General features: G+C 40.3%; 1 long non-coding RNA gene across 6 annotated transcripts; it reads left to right on the top strand.

Annotated features, from left to right (window-relative positions):
* The first annotated feature begins 744 nt into the window (after positions 1–744).
* LOC118744538 lies at positions 745–7,673 on the top strand. 6 transcript variants are annotated; one of them, XR_004993556.1, is made up of 5 exons: positions 745–1,328; positions 1,400–1,557; positions 1,689–2,594; positions 2,663–7,275; positions 7,430–7,673. It is a non-coding gene; the product is annotated as an uncharacterized LOC118744538 (long non-coding RNA). The 6 variants fall into 6 exon arrangements; XR_004993559.1 differs by having other exon boundaries at positions 1,477–1,545; positions 7,430–7,672; XR_004993555.1 differs by having other exon boundaries at positions 1,477–1,552; positions 7,430–7,672.
* Positions 7,674–8,750: the final 1,077 nt, after the last annotated feature.

The following is an 8,750-nucleotide window of genomic DNA, read 5'->3' as shown; positions in this document are numbered from 1 at the left end:
TGCTCCAGGTATTTCATTTTCGACTTCGCCTGAGCTTATTTTGATTTCGTTTCTACCGAAAAATTTTGCCTTTGCTTTGGTGTTCGTTTCTTTAATTGTGGTACACAACTCAACTCAACTTTGAAAACGAGTTGTCTAGCACTAGCATCCTCGGGCTCATCGGTAAAACATAATTCGTAACTGATCACCATTTATTTGCTTTTAGCAATAATAGTTTTAATATCACTAAAATAACATAATATTATGAAAATAACAAAATTTGTATCGAATTTCCGACTTTTTCAATGGCTACACTCAATTGAAAACAGTTGTGAACGGCAATAGCAATAATTAGTTTAGTTGTGTACAAGCTGAGTTGTCTCAGACACAACTCAACTAAGTTGAATTGTGAACCATAATAGGGGCCGATATCACCATTAGATTTCTTTACTTGTTCTTATGTATACCCTTAAAGGTAGGTATAATCCATTAAATTTCCTTTACTTAATTTCAAATCAGGTCCACTGTATTTGATATGTATTTCTACAGTCGTTCGTTGGGTAGTTGCTGGTTTTACTGCTGTGCTGATATTTACCACTTTTGCTGTTGTCGTTGTTACTGTTGTTTTTTGCTGTCATTAATTTAACCGATGTTGCTGCTATAGCCGCTTTTATTATAAATTTTAGTTGCTTGTTTTGTGCTTGTATCACTAGTACATACACGAATATGTATGTATGCATGTGTGCATGTGTTTTCTGCTGCTTTAGAGGTTTTAGTCGACATTGACGTTACCATCGCATGCTTTACCTTCAGCCCGACGTCCCACACGTCCCTACATCGATCGACTGTCGCCTGCCATTTACCCTGTTTTGCCTTTCGTACTCTACTGTTATCATCATTTCAGGTCGGCCCGTCGGTCGTCCGTCTATCCGACCGTTGCCAGTTAAGCAACCAGACAGCCAACCATAGCTAGCAAACGAGCGCACACCATTCAACTCAGCAGCACCAGCACCAATTCAAGTCAACTCGCTTCAGTTCATTGCGATTCGTTGCGATGTAGCCCGGTCTGGCCTGGCTTGGCTTGGCGCGGCACAACTTTTGCTTGTGCGGAGTTTCTTGTTTTCCTTCTCGTTGTGGCGTAGTACTCATAGTCGACGTTGCTTGTCGTAATTTTTGTCGATTTTATTAATTCCCCTCTCTCCACTTGGTTTTTATTTTATTTTTGGTTGGTTTCATTTAATTTTTTTCTTCTTTTCTTTTGTGTGTGCTTTAAGTAATTTTGTTAGTTCTTCGGTTCGCATTCGAAATACGCTTTACTACGAACATAGAGCTACAATTCAGTGATTTTGGTTAGTAAAGGAAAGCTCTTAAGTCAAGTTAGAATATGATCTAATTGCTTGTTTGGTTCTTAAAAGTTCAGTTACCTTAATTCATTGTAAAACAGTAATGGGAAGAGAGCTTTAACTATGTATGTATACGTATCTACAAAATATACAGAATTCTTGGAGAAGATCTGCTCGCTGTAGAAGGTGGTGCCCACGCCTGATGAAAAAACTGTGTTCTAAAGTCAGAAGTGAAGTATAGAAAATCTACGCATTTAATTTTTAAAAATCCTATTGAACGATACAAATTTTTAAAATTTTATATGTTTCTACTCTAAGTTATCTCATATGCCTATCTCACCGAAAATCCTTCCTTTATACTTTCAGGGCCGGATCAAGATGTAATAGGTACTGCTGGCACCGAAAGTTCCTGGTTTACCTCAGTCTCAGTCTCAGCCGAAAGCGAAAACGGCCGACATAAGCAGTTATCAAAGCTTTCGGAAGGTAGTTAAAGTTTACAGCAATGGCACACAACAGATGCAATCGGTACTATCAACATTAGAACCAGAGTACCAACAGCGGGTAGTCCAAAGGCTAGTTCCTCTCGCAATATTTATAGAAACGAACCGTGGGACATGCAGCGCAACCTCCAAACGTCCTGCGCCCTCCAGCAATAAGCTCATCACCCAACGAATAGGATTTGATAAGCTTGCTTGCACAGGACTTTACAAGAAATAACTATTTCCCAAGCCGCATCTTCGATTCCCGTATTGCTGCTTTAGTTCAGTCAGGCTGTTTGAATGGACTAGATCCAGAGAAGCGCTGTTGGATGGATGAAAGGCGCTGGTTTCCATACCGAGCATTTCTACGTATCTAATAAAGTACTTCACATCGCCCGCGGCTACCTCATCAAGAGTTGGAACTTGGTATGAATGAGCAGAATGCTGTTCCAACAGAAGCGTTATGCTTGACTATATAAGATACCTCACAGACGAGGTTAACGACAAGTTTTTATCTACATATGTATATGCACTTATACGTATTCCAACACTAGGGCTATTGTTTGCGAGACTACATTTATAAACAAGGAATAGCCCTTTTCTAACAATTGTGAGAGGTAGCGGTAGTGACACCTTGCTAGTTGAGGGTCCCTCTTTACTTCCGTCGGCCTACATGAGCGTGATCCAAAGAGCCAACGGTTATCTATATGCCCCGCGTGCTACTGAGCTCCTGTAGATCTCTTGTGACCTAGAGTAAAATGTTCGGCTTGATTCCGGAACGAGCCTCTAAAATGTAAATCTCTCTTTATTTCTTGGAAATATCACTCTCCTCCAGTTAACTTCTTTATATTACATTCTTAGGTCCCTAGACACCAGAATGACAGCAAAATCGGATGGTTTATGAGCCTCATAGTTTCTCACAACAGCAACAGAGCTTCACCTACATATATATGTACATAAAAGGGACTATTTCTCAAAAAGCTTGTTTTGAAGTTAGGCATTTTATGCATTTATTGATTGCATTAGGGAAATTTTCAAACTAAGGCAGCTAAGCCTGTGCTGGTTGGTGGTGTAGCTGCTGGTGCCATGGGCTGTTAAGTCGTTGCGAGTTTCACTTTGGCGCGCGTGGCACACAACACCACATCGATGGCAATGCGACACACACATACACACACATAAATACATGCATACCCAATTAGCCACAGAACGAAGACGGGCTCGAATCAATTCGACGGCGTTATAGTGAACTCGTCTTATTGAACTTGAGAAACTTTCCGAAATCAGTTCGAGTTTTGAGCCAGTTTAAACTTGTACTCTTTATAAATACTAATTATATAAACGGGATTTAAAATTGGCTTTTTAAAAATGGCTTTTTAATTCTTAAAATTCATTGAAAAATATGGACCTACAAAAAAGAACAAAATGAACTAATTTAAATAATTTTTTAAAAAGAAATAATTTTTTTTTGTGTTCTTGTATATTTGTTTTAACAGAGAAAATAAGCAATACCCCTGAAGATGCTAGAAAAGGTTTAGCGAAACTTCGGGTAAAAAGTGGAATAATGTAATTTTCTTTGCCTACTAGCCTATAAACATAAAATTAAACAAATTTGAACCGATCGGGCAAAAATATATAAAAAAAAAAATGTGTTTTAAAATTGTAGTATGGCATACATTTTTAGTGGTTCGCCTACGTGTCTTATTTACAGGCCGCCGGCGAACTGTGCCTTTCATCTTCTGACGAGTTCAGCAGCGAGGCATCGACGATGAACGGTGGCGTACAAATTGTTCACCAGAAAGTTGAAGTCCATACGAAGTCATTTGGCATATTGGGTATTTATACTTACATATGAACTAAGTATATACACAAGTATTTATTCGCCCATTTTCGTACGTCGATTCGTTATATCGTGGATGGAACGTCCTCGAACAAACTCAAAGTACACAAAGCACCGGTTGCAACAATAACAAACAGGCAATCGAGCAATAACGATGGTTCAGACAAACAACAGTAATAGCAGCACGTCAACGGCAACGGCGCAACAGGAACGACTGTGGCTATGGCGGCAACGACAACAGCCGCAATTGACGCTAGTCCGATAGAGTCGGCGGAGCCAAAGTATAAGCTACAGCATTTGCAGCGGTGCTGGGCGATATACACCGCTCGTTTCTGTAAGCCTAACTAGATGGCTGTTGGCACAAATGCCTGCTTCGTTAGCACCGCAATGCTGTGTGACTCGGCTGAAGTGGTTTGGTTGATGTGGCGCGACAAAGTAATCGCATGTAGGTACAGTGGTGCAGTGCCACACTGGTTCGATTAGGACTTTTCGCTTCTAAAGCCAAATACTGCGATATAATTCCATGATCTACTCAAGGTTTGATTAATTAAATTGCAACAGATGTCTTCGTCAGGCATTGGGGAGCATCCATAGACAATTAGTTGAAGCGAAAGGCCCGCCCGCGCCAGGTCCGCCAATGAAGAACGTTCGTCAGGCAACGCGACGTCGAGACTATCCAGTTCAACGGATAGCCGAAAAATGTCGCAATCGGCTCTCAGTACTGCAAGAAACTCTTCTTTGACGTGATATAAATGAACAGTAGCAATCCATCTCCCAATCTCTTCGTGCCGCTGCGGAGGAAGTGGTTGGATACTACCGCCCACGCAAGAGGAACTGTTATTGCCGGACAGTATCGTATTTCTGCTGCGGAGAAATATACAGCACACAAAGCAACCGTGCAGCCAATAGTTATGCGGGCGACAGGTTAATGGTACCAGGGGATGAGGATATAGCAGAGAACTTTATTCAAAAGATATACCAGAGGCTGAAAGACGTGAATGCGAAGGGTTTCAAATGTTGGCAGACAGGAATGCGGCTCGAAAATTCTATAAGAAAATAAGGCAGCAATCAAATGGTTTCAATGCCGGGGCTGGGGAGCCCATCAATAAGGCGGCTTAAAAGTAACGTGACTACCGGAGCCGACCGTATACCGGCTCCGGCGGCGAAGAGGTGGTCGGCCGCCCGAAGATTGGAATCTCAGGGTACCTTATCCAATTCACAAGAAGGGAGATCCCGAAGTTTACGCCATACAGCTTGAAAGACCCAAGCCCTTCAGGAACCAAATGATTTGACTAACTTAGTGTTGCTTCAGACCTAGTATGTCAGCCAACTTTCAGCTCCGGGAAAATCGGGACGGACCTCTCCGTTAGAGACCAAACGAGGCTCTATATAAAAGGCGATTCACTCTTGTGCTGGAAAGGTCATAAGAGCTGGCAATCCGGGTCGCAGCGGCACCACACATAGCAAAACCTGACCTGAAACCCAGAAATTCAGCGCAGCACTTTGCAGCTTAGAAAAAGAAGATAAGAGAGCGGTGAACGAGGACAGGACAAAGTACTTGCTGGTTACACATACAAAGTCTTCGCGTATTAGGACACACGTCAGTGATGACAGTCATAACTCTGAAGTAGCGAAGAATTTTGTCTACCTGGGATCCAGCATAAACATTACCTAAAATTCCAGCCTGGAGATAAAGTGAAGAATAACTCTTGCCAACAGTTGCTACTTTGGTCTCGGTAGCCAATTTAAAAGAAAAGCGCCCTGCTTACGAACAAACGAATCTCTCATCATGCCCGTGCTTTTATATGGCGCAGAGATATGGACGATGGGATATTGGGTAAGCGGAGAAAGATCTTTCGACTACGCACCCATTGGTGGACAGCGAAAGCTATTGCGCTTACGAACTAAATGGAAGGACGAAGTGCAGTAGGACCTGCCCGCACTTGTGATGAACAACTGAGCTAAATCCGCAAAAAAGAGAGGCAACTGACGAAAGTTTTTGGTCTCGACTCAAACCAATAAACGGTTGCCAACTATGAAGAAGAAAGCTTTGCTATGAATTTTCTTTGAATTACTTTTACTTCTTTTTTAATATGGTTATGTAAATAAAATAATAACATTTAAGAATTCCCTAAAAGCAAGTAGGGCTAATACAAGGTTTGTTTTCGAAACAAATGGAACTTTTGAAGATACATTTGTCTTTTTTATATGTAAGAGTGTCTGCTTGCTTCTTTCTCTAAGATTTGTCATTGTGATGTAATAATACGGTTTGTGGCGAAAGTTGTGGAGCTTTCAGTAGCGAATTTCGGCAATATTTCCAGGTTGCACAAGCGGTGGGTGCAGCCTTTCAGTATCACTTACCCCTCATTTTCTTGCAAGATATCCTTAATCCCAATAACCGATCGGAACATTCATTCATCGCTTAGTCGATTTGGGACAATAATATTAACAATAAATAAGAATATCGCCATAAATACACGACGACAATATTATCTGTAAAGGCACTTAGTATCGTAGGTAAAAATCTACGAAAATAGGAAATGTGTACCGGGAGCAATATGGGTAAACTGAGTTGGCTGAAAATAGTATGGCTGTCTTGTCATGAAATGTGAATGAGATAGAATGATTTTTCAAAATAGTACCCGTCAGTTCGACGTAGCATATCTTTTTACGATTAAAAACATCTGATTTGAAACAGAGACGTAACTAATATGATGAGATCAGGAAATATTTTCTCCGTATTAGCTACCTGAAAAACCGAATCGCCCACTGTTCCCCAACTGCGACTCATATAACATAAGTATGTATAGCCAACAGCTTAACGAACAAAGAGCAACAATAACGATGCAAAAATAATAAAAAACAAAAACAACAGCAGAAAGCTTCCACACACATCGACAACGACATCACCACCGGCAGTAACAACGGCAATGGCGCGCACCTAGGCACCAGACAACATCAATGCCCGAATGCTACCTGAGCTGCGGTACATTTGTTGAGCCATGTATTGAGGGTATGAAAAATTACGTTTAACTGAAATTCATGGAGAAACCAAATTTAAAAACTAAAAAAGGCGTCGCAAGTTTGAAAATACTTTTGGCCAGCTGTATGCTAGGGCACATACATACATACATAAGTTCATATATTTTGTGTATGTATATTTTCTTCTTCTTATACTACTTCGAGTTGATCGCGAACGCACCCATCTTATGACCGACTGCCACTTGAACGCAACGTAAATTTAGAATGCTGAGTGTCGTCATCGCCGGAATGTTTGGCTTTTTCACTTTATTTTTTATTAATTATTGCACTGAGGTATTGATGTGTCTGACTTAAAAATAAACATCTAATTTTCGTTGGAGTCTTCGCATAGAACCGACAGATCGCACCCACTGTCATTGTCATTCGCGCATTCATTCAGTGGTTCACACACGAGCGTAGTAGACTGCACCCGCTCGGGAGATCTAGCTTTTATTTTATGTAGCAGGCATGCGGTCAGTTTGTATACTACTGCCTCATCCAACCCAACCTGTCAGCTTTCCCACCCTTTCATCTATAATTAGCGTACATTCTGAGCGTCCGTCTGTTGATCGTCACTCCAGATTTTGAAGAAGTAAAATCTCTACCAACAAGATCCGTAAGCATAATATGCAAACACGTATGTATGTATGTATGCATGCGGTGGATTTTGAATTCTTCAAACTTTCAGCACATGTGTAGCTTTCTTTAGCTTGTTTCTATTCTTACTTTTCCTGTTGCCGGCATTGCTGCTTTCTTCTAATTTTTTTTAGGTCATATATTAGTCACGGAGCTGCACCAGCAATAATTCTTCCGCCGTTACTTCTCCCCATCAGCTCTTGTAAATTGACGGGAAAAAATCTTGCGCTAATTGTTGCCACTCGTCACAGCGTCGCACCAGCAGGAGCAGTTGTGGCGACTGCAGCTTTTCCATCACTCGCCACTCACAGTTGGATGCCTATGTACACTAGGGTGGTCCAAAATAAACAAGTTTAAAATGTTAAAATGCCTTACCTCCTACGATTTTTCTAAATGGAATAAAAGAATACCCATATTTTTTGTTTAATAAAAAATTATATTTAGAACTGCCTCAAAGCCAATAAAGTTTTACATGTATTTCGTCGTGGGGAAAAACGTCGTTTCTTGAAAATCAATACTTTTCGATCGGAAAACTCTGTTATTCTACAGAAGACCTCCTTTTAGAAAAATGCTGGGGGGGATTAACATTTTAAACTTTTTCCCGGGTGTATTTTTGGATCACCCTACTGTACATACTTACATATGTACGTACATAGGTGATCAGCAACTACTGTGCCTGCCCATCCGCTTTACATAAATGTATATTCCCATTGCTGCCTTCCCGCAGCTGGCCGGCGGTGGGAGCGTGCCCCTTCTGGCTCAGAATTTAATCGATCAATTTTTCTGCAGTTGTTTGTTTTATTAGTTTATTGGGGAATCGAATGCGGTTGCGAGTTTCAATTGTGATGTAAATTCGTAACTAGCTATCATCTTTCCTATACACTTATTTGTCTTTGAAGATGTGTTTACTTGAAGCTGTCTCTTTTTTGAAATACAAGATCAACTATCTATGTATGTATTTTCATTTCCAGTTGGCTAATTCATTACACAAGCTATTATTTTAAGCATTTAATTCACCCTATAAAAAGCAATAAATATTTATCGTTCGCACACTCTTCTACTTGCTTGGTCGAGTTTGTACTTTGATTTGTGTTGTGGATCGCGAGCTAAGCTTTTTAAAACTTTCTGAAGATTCCATATCAGAAATGATCGGATTTTCATTCTAACCTTTAGATTACATTAGATTTGTATAGTAACCAATAGTCAGTACTGATTTGTACTGGAACCTGCAAATTTTTACTGGACAAGTAATTTTAGCAATAAAAACCGACTTCAACTCTCATATAAAAAAGATATATATTTATATATATATATTATATATCTCATGATCCAATGATCGGATCTTAACCAGATTAGTACGGGACCACTTCTGAGACACTACCTTTCCACAAAAAAGAATTATCGAAATCGGTTGACGTGGTCCAAAGTTATGCGGTAACATACAGAAAAAAAATA

Source organism: Rhagoletis pomonella, unplaced genomic scaffold (genome assembly GCF_013731165.1).
Source record: "Rhagoletis pomonella isolate Grant_MI unplaced genomic scaffold, Rhpom_1.0 Rhpom_scaffold_00001, whole genome shotgun sequence".
Lineage (NCBI taxonomy): Eukaryota > Metazoa > Arthropoda > Insecta > Diptera > Tephritidae > Rhagoletis > Rhagoletis pomonella.
The sequence above is the reverse complement of the archived record's forward strand: the minus strand, read 5'-3'. Positions and strand labels throughout refer to the sequence as shown.